Consider the following 16,523-nt stretch of genomic DNA (forward strand, 5'->3'; position numbering starts at 1 on the left):
AGACCCAAAGAAAAAAATTCTTAAGATTTGAGAAAGTAGCGAAGATGGACAGTGTTTTAGGATGGTATGCCAAATGGTTTTAGGTAGCTCTGTAACAGATTTCCTTTGCTTTTGATACCTTTGTGGTTTAGTACTTAGAGTTTGTGTTTTAATGTTAGGACCATCTTTAAAGTATAACCAAGAGAAAATTAGGCGCTTTTCATTTACTATTACTACTTTTTGTAACATACCATCTTTTTTTCTTTGGGTTGATAGGTTCTGAAATGAGGTGGAGCTTAAGATTGTGGCTTTATCATACCTCTCCTCCGATAAACAATTTTTTAAAAGCCTGACGAACTAACCTCCCACTATAATGAACTGCAGAACGTTTTCTTGTGATGGATTCTTTGTGCCAAGACGTGTTCCTTCCCATCAGCATTCAAACACACTCAAGGTCTCTCCCATCTTTCAAAAACCAAACTCAGACCTTTTCCTTCTTTTGACTCCCGACTCCTCTGGCTTCTTTTCCTCAGCTTCCATTCCCTCCTGGTCACACCCTCGCCCGCTGGTTGAGGAGGCCCCACTCCCCACTAGGGAGTGAGAGCTCCAGAACCCAGCCCAAACCTGAGCCCTGAGCCAGTATTGTAATTAACTCAAGACTGCTGGTTTTTCAGGGAACACGAGGCTTCCCGAAGGACAAAGGGGACTGCAGGTGAGGGAACGACTAAGTGGTCAGTTTTCTGTCTTACTCAGCGCTGTGCAGCATTTGCTACAGCTGACCAGCTCTTCTTTCTTGAGAAAATGTGTTTATATCCTGCCTTCTGTGCCCCGCAGTTTAGTGTTTCCTTTTTCCTCTGTGTTCATTTCTCTTCTCTTTGTTGGCTCGTTCTCCTCTGCCCTGAGGGTGCCCCAGAGCTTTCTCTACTTTACTTACCCTGTTGTCCCAGCCCCCAAATTTAAATTCTTTCTGTATGCCGCTGTCTTCCAAATATGCACCTCCAGGCCTGACTTCCCCTTGATCTCCACACTCTTCTAGCCAACTGATTACTTGACAGCTGTACTTAGATGTCTAGTTTGCATCTTAAATGTGACTGTATCAAGTAGGAGGCTTTCACTTTCAACTGATAGAAAATCCAATTCAAAATAATCTCAAAATAGAGAAAATGTATCATTAAAAGTAGCAAGAAGCCTCGGTCTAGGATTGGTTAAAGTCTGGTTTAGTGACATCATCAAGGACCCACATTCTTTCCACCGTTCTCCTCTGCCGTCTTGGAGATGTCTACTTTGTCCTTTGGCTATCTCCCATCCTGTGTGCAAGATGGCGCCTCCATTCTAGGCATCATATCCAGACAAGAGGGCATCCAGCAGGGGGTGGTTATTGCTTTCTTTTGCCTTTTAAGAGTTTGGAAGTCTTTCTCAGAAGCCTCCCAGCTGACTTCCATGTAAATCTCACTAACCAAAACTTGGTCATGGGCCTGCCTCTACACCAATCACTGGCAATGGGAATATGGACATGGAAACAATTGTTATACAAAATAGAATGAATAATGATACTAGAGGTAGTAGTTACAAATACAGGAGAAGTAATAGGGCTGGGAATTTCAGGAAGAATAAGTAGTGTTTGAACTGAATAATGAAAAATTAGGTTCACTTGTTGGGGAGGGAGATAAGGGCATTCTTGGCTGATGGGGCAGGATACACTAATGGCCAGCATAGAGAAATTCTAGGATGCTCAGGAACTCTGAGTAGACTCTAAAGCTGATACATAGGGTTTGTGGGGGGATGTGGAAGGACATGAGAGTAAAGAGGTAAGGTGAGGGGTCTAACCTTGAAGGAGGTTTGACCTTAATTTTTCGGCAGTGGTTGTCACTGTAAAGGAATTTTAGCAGTATTTAGCAAAAGGCTTCTCTAGCCACTGTGCGAAAGAGATGTTCTCTTTGAATTTGAGGCTGATTGTCTTATTTATATTTTTCATTTCGCCTCTCCTACCTGTGTTTTCCTCTTAGCTGTAGGAATGGAAATTCAAATTGTGTACATCATCTTTGTTCTAGTTCTTTCTTTATCCATCACATCTAATAAGCAAATTCTGTTGACTTCTCCTTTTTTTGCCCATCTACCTTTGGTGTTGCGTGTTTTTCTCAGCCCTGCAATCAGAGCCCTCCATTTTTTTTCTTTAAGATTATTTATTTATTTATGTGACAGAGAAAGATCACAGGTAGGCAGAGAGGCAGGCAGAAAGAGAGAAGCAGGCTCCCCGCTGAGCAGAGAGCCCGATGTGGGGCTCGATCCCAGGACCCCGAGATCATGACCTGAGCCGAAGGCAGCGGCTTAACCCACTGAGCCACCCAAGCGACCCATAAGAGCCCTCCATTTTCTGTCCCTACTCTGTATTTACAAGGCTATATCACCTCCTAATCCCTGGCTGGACTCCTTTGGCTAGGCCTTTGTCTTCATCACCCCCCAGAATATATTCTGCTTATTCTTGATGACAGCTTCACTCACACAGCCCTCTCCTCCACGTGCCTTTTAATTTCCTCTCTGCCTTTTCACATCCCTACCATTTGTCAGGACCTAGCTCAGCTCTCATGCCCTGCACAGGGCCTTCCATAGCCTGTGCATCCGACATCTTCTTGCCCTTTTAAATAATCATATGGCACCTTTAAAAGAAATAGCATTTGTTTTATTTGGCAATTGTGACTTATTTTTTCTGTACTGTTGCTTGCTCTCCAAATACATTTGAAGCTTGTGAAGATTAAGGCCAACACTATAATTATTTGAAGGAATGAGTAGTTAATATCTTCTTACATTAGATTCTTGGTGCTTTGTATGTAGGTGATAGACTATCAAAGCTTATGAATAAAAAGTAGAGTGTGAGAATTGGACAGAAAATGCTTCATGGGGTCCCCTGGGTGGCACATTCAGTTAAACATCGACTCTTGGTTTTGGCTCCGGTCATGATCTCAGGGTCATGAGATCAAGCTCTGCATGAAGCTCCATGGTCAGTGCTGAGTCTGCGTGATACTCTCTCCCTCTCCCCCTCCCCAACTCTCTTTCTCTGAAATAAATAGATAAGTCTCTAAAAATGCTTAATGTATAAACCCCTTTTAACTGTAAATGTCACCTTTATAATCAGAAAAAAATCAAAGGCTATTTCTCTGTTTGGAGGAAAAAAGGAGATCTGGGCTTTCATAAATAAACCTTGTGTTTGAATTAACAGGGTTAGTGAACAGAGTCCAGTCACTTCCAAGACTGTGAGATGCTAGATGTACGGTCGTGTGAGATTCATAACTGTAACTCAGTGCGGTGAGCGTCACAGCCCCAGCCCTAGTCACCCACTTCTCTGTGCTCAGCTCTATTTCCAAAAGGGAGAGAGGATCCATTGGGTCCGTTTGCCGGCACCCAGTGTGGAGCACCTCTACTAAGTAAAGTTGTGCTCAGTGCCATCACTTTTGCCTTTAATGTTGATGTAGTTGTGGCATGGTCACCTGCTCTTATTTCTTTCAGCTTGCAAGTATGTTTAAAAAAAAAAAAAAAAAAGGACCATTAGAAAGAGGAAAAGGCAGTAATGGATATTGGCCAGTATCTGAGGCTTCATGGATTTCTTCCACATCCTGTTGGGCATCTTGCCTTAAATGCTTTCTTACTAAGGCAAAGGACTGAGTAGAATTATCCAAGGAATGGTGTTAAGTGTGGTCATGTGTCTCCCCGCAGAGAAAGTGGGGTGGACCCAGTTCTGGAAAAACTGTTTCTGGAAAAACCTGACCTATACCATTGGTAAGGTTGTGGGCTTGATCTCATTTGTATCATATTTATTTCAAGACCATACATAATATATTCCCTTAATCCGGGCATCCCCAACCTGAGATTCATAAGCTGATTTTAAAGATTTTATTTATTTATTTGAGAGAGAGAGAGCAAGCACGAGCAGGGGGAGGGGCAAAGGGAGAGGGAGAAACAGACTCCCCGCTGAGCAGGGAGCCCAACACAGGGCTCAATCCCAGGATCCTGAGATCATAACCTAAGCCAGAGGCAGACACTTAACTGACTGAGCTGCCCAGGCACCCCAATAAGCTCATTTTAATGTTCAAAAGTCAAATTGAAATTATGGTAAAGCTGGACAGTCTAACCAAAAAGTTAGATGGCTGTTGTTTTTTTTTTAATATTTGGTTAGTAAGAAATAAAAAAGTATGATCTAATGCAAATTCTGAGACAATATTTTAAAAGCAGTGCTCCCTGGGAATGTGGCAGGGGAGCCAGGGTGGAGATGGGAGTGTATAACAGCCCTTCTTGTTGAAAAGATTGGGAAAAAAAAAAAAAATGAAAAGGTTGTGAAGGACTACGTGGCAGTAGGTGAGCAGATGATTTCGGCAAAAGAATGAAAAAAAAAAATAACACAAACAGTAAATGTCAGTGCTGGAAGGGAGCCCCTGAACTGTATGGGTGCAGAAACCCAGGGCTGGCAAGGGGACGGAGCCTGGCCAGCGGTGCAGAGGAGCCTGGCTTGCCGTGTGGAGTACGGTCGCAGTTCGGCTCAGTGTCACTGTATCCCTGCTATTAGAGCCCAGCTCTGAGTTTCTGGCCTGCCTCACCATCCAGTAATATCATTTTTATGTAAACTATCATAATTTTCAGATAATCTTACTTTTTCAGACCACCTTGAGACTGTTAGTGTCTGGATGGCCTATTTTCTCTGTCTTTATTGAGATAGAACTCATCTACCCCATAACTCGCATTTTCAAAATGTACAGTTCTGTAGTTTTTAGTATATTCACAAGGTTGTGCAACGATCACCAGTGTCTAATTCCAAAACATGTTTATTCCCCCGAAAAGAAACCTGGAATCCATTAGCCGTCCTCTCCTGCCTACCCCTGTCTCCGTGCATTTGCTTATTGTGACCGTTTCATAGAAATGGAAGCATACAACATGTAGCCTTTTGGGTCTGGCTTTTCTCATTTAGCATAATGTTTTCAGGATTCACCCATGTTGTACTTTGTACCAGTACTTCCTTCCTTTTTTTGATAATATTCTGTTGCATGGATACACATTTTACTCATGCATTCCATTTGGAGCCATTATGAGTAATGCTATGAACATTTATATGCAAGTTTTTGTATGAACATTTATTTTCAGTTCTCTTGAGCATGTACTGAAGAGTGAAATCGCTGGGTCATATGGTAACTCTATGTTTAACTTTTTGAGGAACTGTCACACTGTTTTCCACAGCGGCCGCACCAGTTCATATTCCCATCAGCAGTGCACAAGGGTTCCTCTCTCTCCACATTGCCGCCAACACGTGTTGTTTCCTGTGTTTTTTATTTTAGTGCTTTTGACAGGTGTGAGGTGATCTCTCATTGTGGTTTTGATTTGCATTTCCCTGATGATGACAGATGTTGAGCATCTTTTCATGTGTCTGTTTAGCCCATTTCATTCTGTATATTTATTTATGGGGCAGGGAAGAGAAAGAGTGAATCGGGGGCAGAGGGAGAGAGAGAATATTAATCAGGCTCCATGCTCCGTGCAGAGCCCGATGCCGGGCTCGATCTCACAACCCTGAGATCATGCATGACCTGAGCTGAAATCAAGAGTTGGACATTTAAGGGACTGAGCCAACTGGGCGGCCCTGCCCATTTCATTTTTCAAACTTACTTTCCCTTCCCTATCTTTTGCCTTTTTTCATCTTCATTACGTCATGTTCACTATGGAAAAATGGGTGCAACAAACCCTAAAATTACATAAATCTCTGCTCTGCCACCCATAATTTGTAACTTCTTTAAGAAAGAGTTTCTCAAATAAGAAGGAGAAAGGAGCCAGCAGTGAACCCCTCCCCCAACTACTGGGAGCTTTGCCTGTTATCAGATTATATCAGTGTGGGCACTGTTGTTCTAGTTTTACAGGGGGAAACTAGGTGAAATCAGTTGCTTTGTCCAAAGTCTTATACCTGGTTAATTAGCATATTGGGGTTCATACAAGATCTTTTATTTTACATTTAATGTTATTCATCACTGTTTTCTCATTCAACTGTTAATTCACTTGTGATCATGGATATGCTGTAAAGATTGAGAGGAAGGAGGTTAGGAAGAGGATAAAAACTTAATTTATAAACTTCATCTAAATATACATTACAAATAAGGAAGAGCAAAATCTGCTCTCTGATACGAGGTCTTAGCTTGGGGTTTTGGGATCCCTAAAGGTTCCATGGATGGGTTTCTGGAAATAGGCAAACTCCTTGAAATTGCATGTAAAATTTTGTGTGTTCATTTTTCTGGGGGAGAAGATTTTTAATTTTCCAAAGATTCTCAAAAGTTCAAGAATTGCTGCTAAGAAGAGTAACATACAGTATGACTTACGGGAAGGAAAAGGCGGGCGGTATGTTAGCTTTTGTTCTTTCCCATTGACTATGTTTTGGGTGGGTTATGGTTTGGGTTAAATCTTCTCATCTGCTGTCACATATTTTTGCTGGTTGAAGACTCTCTTGGTTAAACTTTTTTCCCAAGTGTTAATTTTTTTTTAAGATTTTATTTATTTATTTGAGAGAGCGCGAGGGCATGAGCAGGAGGAGAGACAGAGGGAGAAGGAGAAGCAGACTCCCTTCTTAGCAGGGAGCCAGACTCGGGCTCGGTTCCATGACCCTGGGATCATTACCTGAGTGAAAGTCAGAAACTTAACTGACTGAGCCACCCAGGAACCCTCTGAGTGTTAATTTTTGAAGTGTAAAAAATTTTCTGTTAATTAGAAAACAGTAACAGTCGTTTGGTAGGTCTAATATGTAAATTATAGCATCCTGATGTTTACATGTCTGAAATATTTGTGATTTTTATTTCTGTAAAATATAAGAATGTAATGAGGGCCTTTCTCAGTTATTGTCATTTTCTGAATGAATTTTTTTATTCATGTTCATGATGATCTTGTCAGTTGCCATATAGATAGGCCTCTTCTAATGGCTTACATTATAGGTAGCCACAGTGTGAAGAAAGATTCACAAGGCCTTTTAAGTCTCCGGTTTTTCTTAATAAAGCTAATGAGCAAAGTATCACTAAATAATGATCAAGGTACTCACGTAGATAGCCATTCTGAAAACAGACTAGTGCATTAACTAGTTGCATTCCATAAAGCAACTTCAGTCAAGGCCAGACTGAAACTTTCCAAGATTATGTATCTCCTGAGTATGTTCTGACTGTTTTTAAGGGCACAGAATTTCATCTGAGCATTCCTGCAGCCAGGACTTTGTCAGATTTTAATGGAAAAGAGAGCAGTAATACAAAATTCTTACTCTTTTAAAAAGAACTCCTTTGTTTAAATTATATTCTATCTGTAGATGACGTTTGTGAATTGAATAATGGAAAGGTGTTCTGAATATACTGCGTGATCATCGAGGCCCAGCAGTGTAGCCTGCTTAAGTATTTGATTTCTTCTTTGGCCCTAGGGGATTAGGGGTGAAAGTTAAGGTTGCTTAAACCACTGTGATGAGTAATGTGTATTCGTTTTTATTGTCTTCTATGGAAATGTGGGGACTGTTGATGCTTGAAGGTAATTAGGTAGTACCTTAGGAGGAGTAGTACCTCTTTGTCCTCGTTTTCCTAGCTTCTCCTATGTATTAGTGAGGAAACACAATAGCAGTCTCATTTAAATGCATGTGTAAAAAAAAAAATACAGTTGAATTCTATTTTTATAATAGCTTTGTCTAAAACTGAAGGTGACAGGCATTTCTCAGTTCCATTTCTTATAGATAATGGATTAGATGGACTGCTTAAAAAAATAATTGTTGTATGAAATTGTATTAGGTGAGATTGCATTAAAATTAGTTGTATTTTTCTCTATATAAAGTATAGGCATCTGAGAATATTTTATAATATTTATCTAAAATATGGTGCAGTGATGTGTGTCATCTGAGGTTTTGCTTATTGTAGAGTTGACTCCCACGTGTTGTGTTGGTAGCTTTTCTAGTGCAACCCAGGTTGATTTTGTGCTCACCCTTGGGAACGAAGGACGTTTTATGCTACTGATCTTGTGACACAACTTTTCTTGGGGTAAATTTTGTATCTGTGCTTGCACTTTACACCTCGAGTTTAAAGTCCACAGATTTTATTTAGGTTTCATCCGTTGAAAACTAACAATTTTGTTGCAAGAAAATGAACAGGAACATAATTTAAATCTTTACTTGGTCAGACTGGTTACTGTGAAACACAGAGTGCGATGAGTCACTCTGGAAACTGAAATGTATCCATGTGAATTTCATTTAAGATTTATTTACTTATGAGAGAGAGAGAACGAACACAGCAGGGACCAAGACAGAGGGACAAACTGGGTCCCTGCTGATGGCAGAGCCCAAGGGAGGGCTCCATCCCAGGACCCTGAGATCATGAGCTAAACCACAGATGCTTAACCAGCTGTGCCACCCAGGCGCCCTCCCCATGTGAATTAATCCAACATTCCAGGCTTTGTGGAGGGAGGTGGGCATTCACTAGCTAAGGTTAAAACTTAGACCCTTGAACCCTAGCCTAGAATTTTTTTTACTTTGTGTCATTAGAGATATTTTTCTGTTCAAGGCCTCAGTAGATTGTTTGAAGTAGTTGTTATTTACTATGTTAGCTCAATAGAAGACGGTTGGTAAATTAGGACAAGGAGTTAAAAAACCAGAATTCCAGCCCTTACTCCAACGCTTAACCAGCAATGACAGGGGCAAAGTTAACAAACTGAGCCTCAGCTTTGAAATAGGAATAACAGTCCCAAGTCTTTGTAGGGCGGTGATGCTTAAGCGAGATAAACAAAACCCCATGTGGTTTCATTCCTGTCTTTTTCATGTTGAGTTTCTTGCATGCAACTTGCCTACTTCCCTTCTCCATCTCTCTGACTTCTGCTTGTCCTTCAAAACCAGCTCCATCCAGTTTTAATTCATCTGTGAAACTTCCTCTGATAGCTCTGCCACCTTTTACACCAGTCTTCCGTTCTCCGTTTTCCGCCCTGCATCTGTACCTGATATGTAGAGGCGAGTGTGTTTAATGAAGAAACCTAACAGTGCTCTTGTGAGCATTTATACTTATCAGTCATTTAATCCCAGTAACACACCATGAGGCAGACACAATTATTATCCCCATTTTACAGATGCAGAAAATGAGGCGTAGAGAGCTTAAATAATTCGCCCAAGGCCACCTAGCTCTGGTACGTGTCTGAGCCAGATTTCCAGGGCAGGTGGTCGGGCTCCAGTGTGTGTCCTTCACCCTTGGGCTGTGCTCTTCAGTAGTGGTCCTGACTGCACTGTGCTGTGATTGCTGGTTTTTGTGTCTGCCTCCCTCGTTAGACCTGTGCACACCTTGATGGCTCCAGCTCCTACAATGCCGAACACATAGTAGGCACTTAATAAATGTTTAACAGATGTGTGGTAGGTGTGCTCTGTGCAGACTGCGTGGCATCATGTAAATGCAAATTATTACCACCACTGCCGTATGCACTTGGCACATCAGAGAGTACGGTTTACTGAGCTTCCGGTTTGGCAGTTGGTTTTCTTGGCTCCCACTTTTCAACTTGGCAGACTGAGTACAGATCGGTAAAATTTAAGGGTTGACATTACCAGAACTTGGGCTGAAAAATGAACTATAGTTATTGTTCCCATCGTTAAGCATGTTTGGTCGCACATTCTTTGCCAGAATAATATAGCTCGTTTTCTATACAAGAATGAGATCAGAGAGGTCTGAGTGATTCTTACTATACTTGTTAAAATTACGGAGCAGTTTAGGATCTTAAGTAGTCCGACTTCCAGTGTCGATATCTTGAAAGTTGTCTTACTCTTAGAGGCTCTTTTTAAGAAAAAGACAAGGACACAGTGAGATTTCATTCATTTCAGACAAGTAGAACCTGCTGTATTAAGAAGAAACTTACGGGCGCCTGGGTGGCTCAGTCAGTTAAGTGTCTGCCTCTGGCTCAGGTCATGATCCTGGGGTCCTGGCACTGAGTTCTGCATCCGGCTCCCTGCTCAGTGGGGAGTCTGCTTCTCTCTCTCCCTCCACTTCTCCTCCTCTCAAATAAATGAATAAAATCTTAAGAAAAAAAAAAAAAAAGTTAGGGGCACCCGGGTGGCTCAGTTGGTTGTGGTTGACTCTTGATTTCAGCTCAGGTCATGATCTCAGGATCCTGGGATCCAGCCCCAGGTCAGGCTCCGCACTCTACAGGGAATCTGCTTGAAGATTTTCTCTCACATTTTCCCTCTGCCCCTCACGCCCCACTCACTCACTCTCTTTCACTCTCTCAAATAAATCTTTAAAAAAATTAAGATTTTAGTGTGGTTATGAGTTTTAAACTCCTTAATTACCAGGTAGAGAAGTAAAATAATTATTTCATAAGGAACACATTCTTTTTTTTTAAATATTTTATTTATTTATTTGAGAGATCACAAGTAGGCAGAGAGGCAGGCAGAGAGAGAGGGGGAAACAGGCTCTCCACTGAGCAGAGAGCCCAATGCGGGGCTCGATCCCAGGACCCTGAGATCATGACCTGGGCCGAAGGCAGAGGCTTAACCCACTGAGCCACCCCCCAGGCGCCCCAAGGAACACATTCTTTTAAAAAAAATTTTTAAATTAGGGTGCTGGTGTGGCTCAGTCGTTAAGCATCTGCCTTCAGCTCAGGTCATGATCCCAGGGTCCTGAGATTGAGCCCTGCATCAGGCTCCCTGCTCAGTGGGAAGCCTGGTATCTCTCTGTCAAATAAATACTCTTTTTTAAAATTTGTATTATAATTCAGATATTTAAATTTTTGTCTTTGTCAGTACTGATAGAATATTTAGTATAAAATGGTTTGTGCTGATTTTATCTTAATTCTCAGTATTATCTTCCCTACTTCAATTTTTTTTTACTTATTTTTAATTTATTTTATCTTGTGTGTTTACTTTATTACATGTAATATAATATACATATATACATTTGTCCTTCACACTTTTCTGAAATACACTGTCCTTCACAGACTTTTCCCAATTTCTCCAACTAGATGTGATTTTTCTCTTCTCAACTTTTAAATTCCTGCTTTTTTTTTTACTTTTGAGTGTATAGTAATTGTTAAATAGTTATGTGACTGTCCAAAGACTCTGAGGTTAGTTGTTACTTGCAGATGTGTCACTAACGTACTTTCCTAATTAGAAAGAAGTGAGTAGCCTTCTGCAAAAGTTGTAAAGCTTTGAGTAAAGTATCAGGCCATTATTATCACAGAGCCAGTTGTCATCCTTCCCCTTCTTCCTAGTGGATCTTTTTGGGGGGATTTTTGCCGATATGCATTTCTCTTTCCCTCCTTGTTCCTTTCCCTCTTTTGGTAGTTGTACTTCTGGCCTGATCTTCATGGACAGTTGTGCACTTTGGAAACTTCTACCCTCAGCAAGACCGCTGTCTGGCCATGCACGAGTATTTCGAGCTTGGCCAACAGCCTGGTGGAAGTGGGATGCACATAGGCAGCAGAGTGATACGCTTTCCAGAGCTGTCCTTTCAACGGGAGGAGGCTCGCCCCAAATACAATCTTCTTAACATACGAGGAGGATGTATAGGTATATTTTAATAGAAAACTGCTGGACTTGTCAAAAATTAACTGTTAAAATGTTCCAGGGAACAAAGTTGTTTTTCTTTTAAGACAAATGTAAATACACATTCTGGAAGACTGCGTAAACTTATTTGTTCACGTTGGGGGAAAAAAAATGGCATGAGAAAGAAGCACTTTCTGGAAGTTGCACTTTACTACTATCTATAATATGCTATTATGTTTTCTAGTTTTTTTTCTTTTTTTAAGATTTACTTATTTATTTTAAAGGTTATATCTATTAATTTGAGAGAGAGAGAGAGAAAGCAGAGGGAGGGAAGGGCAGAGGGAAGGGCACAGGGAGAAGCAGACTCCCTGCTCAGCAAGGAGCCCAACGTGGCGCTCAATCCCAGGATCCTGCGATCGTGACCTGAGCTGAAGTCAGAAGCTTAACCAACTGAGCCACCCAGGCGCCTCTAAATTTTTTCTTAAGATTATATTTTCTTCCCAGTAGCTGGTCAGGCATGTAGAGTGCCAGGCCCGGTCACTTCTCAATTTGTATAGCCCTTAACAAACATGCCAGTTTTTCCCCAAGTTGTATAACGTTAATTATAGCAAGGCACTAAGGAATGACCTGCTTCGGTTTGGAATTTATTTTCAGAAGCAGGAGAAAATGATCTCTAAGAACTTAATACCAAAGAGAAATGAATTTGAGCAACTTCAGATATCAGTGAGGGTTATTTCTTATTTGCTGCTTCCGTCCACTTCCAGGTTCTTTGAGCTCTGTGTACTCACCTGGAGAGTACCCTGAAAAAGGAAGTTAAGATGAGCAGTAATAAGTCAGTTAGAACTGAGGGGACACATTAAGAGTTGGATAATGAAACATGGAACGTTCTGATTTCCCTAATGTGCTTTTGGTTTTGTACAGGTTACTCGATTGTGCTCTTAGGAGATAGTTTAAATCTTCTGGAAGAAGATTAAAGGAAGATTATCATCAAAACTGAGATAAGGGAAAAGGTGCCAAGATGGAATGAAGAAAGTAGAAAGTGGGCAGAAAGCCTACGTGTGTTTCAAAGTGAACAGTTAGACTGCATGTCCTATTGTGACCGTGTGGTTTGTCGATGTCTCCGTGAGTTTCCCCGTTTGCGACAGTGGGAGACAGTCTCAGTTTTATATGGGAAGGCATATATGTGTGTATCATTTAAAATAGAATAAAGTGTTCTAACTGCAATTTTTTAAAAGAAAGAATAGTCTTATTTTCTAACTTATTAAATAGAGAATTCCCCTGTGAATTGAGCCCTTTTTACTTAGTAATTTTTTATCTTTTTTTAAACTTTTTCTTACTTTTTTTTTTTAACTTTTCACTTAGTAATGCTGTGTATGCTGTCTAGCTGAGGACTGAGATAGCTGACACATGTACTATGTATGCATGTACATATTCATGAAGAACCCCGTTAGCTAGATGATGCTGGGGTGACAAACCACTCCCCAGTCCCGGGGCTTGCATCAGTGGTTCATGAAGCAGGTGAACCAGCCACTACTTGTGTTAAAGGAAGGTACAGAAATAGGATGTTCAGCTTTCTTCTCCCAGCCTTCATGTATTGCTAAGGCTGTCTTGTTCATTGTGAGAAAGCTTTTTCTTGATCCCTTGAAACATTAACTTGCAGGGGGAAATCTCATATTAACCGACGGGACTTTGCTATTACACTGACATCATTTCCCCACTTCCTAATAGCATTTGGACTAATTCACATTAGAGAAATGGGCTTTGTAGCCAAACACACTAAGAAACTGCTTTGGTGAGAGAACCTCCTCATGCCTCTTTGAGAAAAGCTACTTTACCAGGTGCCGCCTTAATCCACCGGGCGGTTTTTACCCGTGGCTGCGGAAGCACATCTTTGGCTGGGTCCTGCCTCAGGACCAAATTCTAGTCAGCATTTGTAGCTCCAGATCTTCTCTATTTTTATTAAGCATCTGCTTCTAAGCTCTACAAATCGCTAACTTTCTGAACTCCTTTAATCCTGATTATTGACCGATCAGTTCTTTTCTGAATTCGTCCTTTTCGTGTAATGATTTGTCAGATACAGCCAATAGTAACCGACATGCTGCCGTCATAGTGCGTTTTCCTGTTAGAGCCGTGAGCTCTCTAGCTTCCGAGAGAAATAGGGGATAGTCTCCCCGAGAATTTCACCGCTGCTGTCCTGTTAGCCTCCTGTACCCGTTTCTTGGCCCCTTTTCACCAGCTCCTAAGCCTTTGCCATGTGTTTGAGTTTTCTGGATGAGGCAACACCCACTCCTGGGCTCTGTCTGTATCAGCTAGGAGAAGCCAGTACTAACCAACATAAGATCTCAGAGATTTTAAAAACACACTCTGGGTAAAATTAAATGAAAAAGAAAAAAAAATCCACTGTACCGCACATAGCCCATAGGTCAATTTTGTCACTCTGGGACCTGGGTGGAGAGCAGTGACAGCAGTTGTCATCTTGAAGATGGGTGGTCCCTGTCACAGAGGGAGAGCTAGAGGGTCTCATTGGTGAGAAAATGCCGTGTTCTGCGCGCCCCTCCTGCTCAGGAGGTAGTCCTGTCCAGAAGTAGTCACATGGCCCCACCCAGCTGCAGGGAGGGGACAGGGTCAGAACACACAGTCCTACCACGTGCCCTGAAGTCTAAGAGCCCAGAGGTCTTTGGGAAGAACACATTCATTATGACCACAGAGGATTTCCCCTCAATTATTTTTCTTTGTCTTCCTGCTTTTTGTTTAATTCCTAGCTTTTGCTGGTTAATTGAATTTTACCGTCTCTCCTCCCTTGCTTAATTTGAGATAATTAATGTGAGTAAGTTTAATGGTATTTGTAGTAGTTTAGTTCCACAGGTCAGAAGTTTTGGCACAGGCAAAAATAAGACTAAGCAGAACTGAAAGCCACTGAGATCTTCCTACTGAAAGTGTGAGGCGGGAAATTTTGATATGTGCAGAAAGATACGTGGTTATAGGGACAACCAAGTTTAAGTTATTTTGGAGTGTCATTTGCCAGAGTAGCAATAGACCATGAGCTGTGGAGTCAGGCAGGCCTGGGTTGGGCACTGCTTCGGTCATTTAATAGATATGTAATATCAGACAAATTATTTAGCCTCTTAGAGGCATGAGTTTCTTATTTATAAATACAAGTAAGTACAAATATATCTGCAGATGTCAAGTAAAGCATGGCGGTGTTTATCACCCGGACTTTCTGAACTTTCACTGAAATGAAAGTATAAAATCACTTCTTAATTTTTCTATTTTTAATTTTTTTTTTTTAATTTTGTCAGAGAGCAAGCATGCAGGCAAGGAGAGCAGCAGGCAGAGGGAGAAGCAGACTCCCCGTGGAGCAAGGAGCCTGATGTGGGACTTGATCCCACAACCCTGAGATCATGACCTGAATCTAAAGCAGACGTTTAATCCACTGAGGCACCCAGGCACCCCTATTTTTTATTTTTTTTTAATTTTTAATTTATTTTTTATAAAGAGGAGGTAGAAGTAGGGGGAAGGGCGGGGGAGAGAGAGAGAGAGAATCCCAAGCAGGTTCCACACACAGCATGGAGCCTGACACTTGGTCTCTTGACCCTGAGATCATGGCCCGACCCAAAACCAAGAGTTGGACGCTCAACCAACTGAGCTGCCCAGGTGCCCCAAATCACTTTTTTAAAAGGGCAAATCCATAAGGATGAATAAAACAGAAGATAGTAACAAGAAATGACAAAGTATTTGTGGACCACATATTAGAGTCGTCATAATGTAAGAATAAGTATTGACTTAACGAAAAGCTATGATAGAACTATCGCAGGAGGATGGAGGGAGGACTGGGGGCAGTCAGGTGAGAAAAACTAGTGGGAGACAAACAGTAACATCTTAAAATGAAAAAACTCAAGAAATAGAAATATAATCATGTTTAGGAATATGGAAGGAGGGGGCGCCTGGGTGGCTCAGTCAGCTAAGCCTCTGCCTTCAGCTCAGGTCATGATCCCAAAGTCCTGGGATCAAGTCCTGCATTGGGAATCCCTGCTCAGCAGGGGGTCTGCTTCTCCCTCTCCCTCTCCCCCTGCCTCTCCCCACTGTTTGTACACTTTTTCTCACACTCTCTCTCTGTGTCAAATAAATAAAAATCTTAAAAAAAAAAAAAAAGAACCGTGGAAAGAAATACTGGGGAGGAGGAGCTAAAGTAGTTGAACATTTTCATCTCTGGGCCACGGGATCAGATAGGATGGAGTCGGCAGAGGGCTACTCTTTTTGTTACAATCCTTGCCAGGTACGTGACTTAAATGACGTGTGCTTTGCTATTTTTTTTTAGTGATTACTTTGGTAAAAAATAAATAAATAAAAATCAAAAATGAGTTTAAACACCTGTTAAATAGGACTAAGGAGAGGCCGCTTTGCCTGCTGGTGCATGCGGCAGGCCCAGTGAGTGCTGGTTGCCTTCCTTCTGTTGGCTGGATGGGGGAGGCACTCGCAGCGCTAGTCATGACTCAGGGATGAGGTCTTTGGCCAAACAGCAATGTGAGCCGCGGCACAAAGCACGTTAGGCACCCTTCTCTCTCTCTCTCTCTCTTTTTTTATTTAATGGATGGTTTCATTTTTCTTGGAACCGTATCAACCTGATGGTTACTGTTTCTTAGAATTCATTAGACTTCTGTGCAACTGACACATGAAGAATTCCCCGGCTATTGAGTGGATTTAGCGAGCCACGCATGGGACAAACTTAAAAATACTTAGCAGCTTTGAAATTACTCTGATGAGCCTGAACCCAGTAATATCTATAATAATACCTCCCCCGAGATTATACATTACTTCAGGCCACGGACAGTCTCTGTCTCTTCTGTAGTTACGTCAACTAGCTGTTGTGTCTCCCTGGTCCACAGTGCCTAGCTCACAGCCAGCTTGGTTCTTTGAGCCCTAACTGGTGGACAGTGGTGACTGATGTTGAAAACAAAGCCAGGGGGTGCCTGGGTGGCTCAGTGGGCTAAAGCCTCTGCCTTCGGCTCAGATCATGATCCCAGGGTCCTGGGATCAAGCCCCG

General features: G+C 41.8%; 1 protein-coding gene across 1 annotated transcript in view; it reads left to right on the forward strand.

Moving 5' to 3' along the window:
* Nucleotides 1-16,523, forward strand: part of ZNF652 (zinc finger protein 652) — a 53,155-nt gene that overhangs the window by 22,376 nt on the left and 14,256 nt on the right. The window lies entirely within an intron of this gene.

This window comes from Lontra canadensis, unplaced genomic scaffold, assembly GCF_010015895.1.
Source record: "Lontra canadensis isolate GAN:19392208 unplaced genomic scaffold, GSC_riverotter_1.0 scaffold43, whole genome shotgun sequence".
Classification (NCBI taxonomy): domain Eukaryota; kingdom Metazoa; phylum Chordata; class Mammalia; order Carnivora; family Mustelidae; genus Lontra; species Lontra canadensis.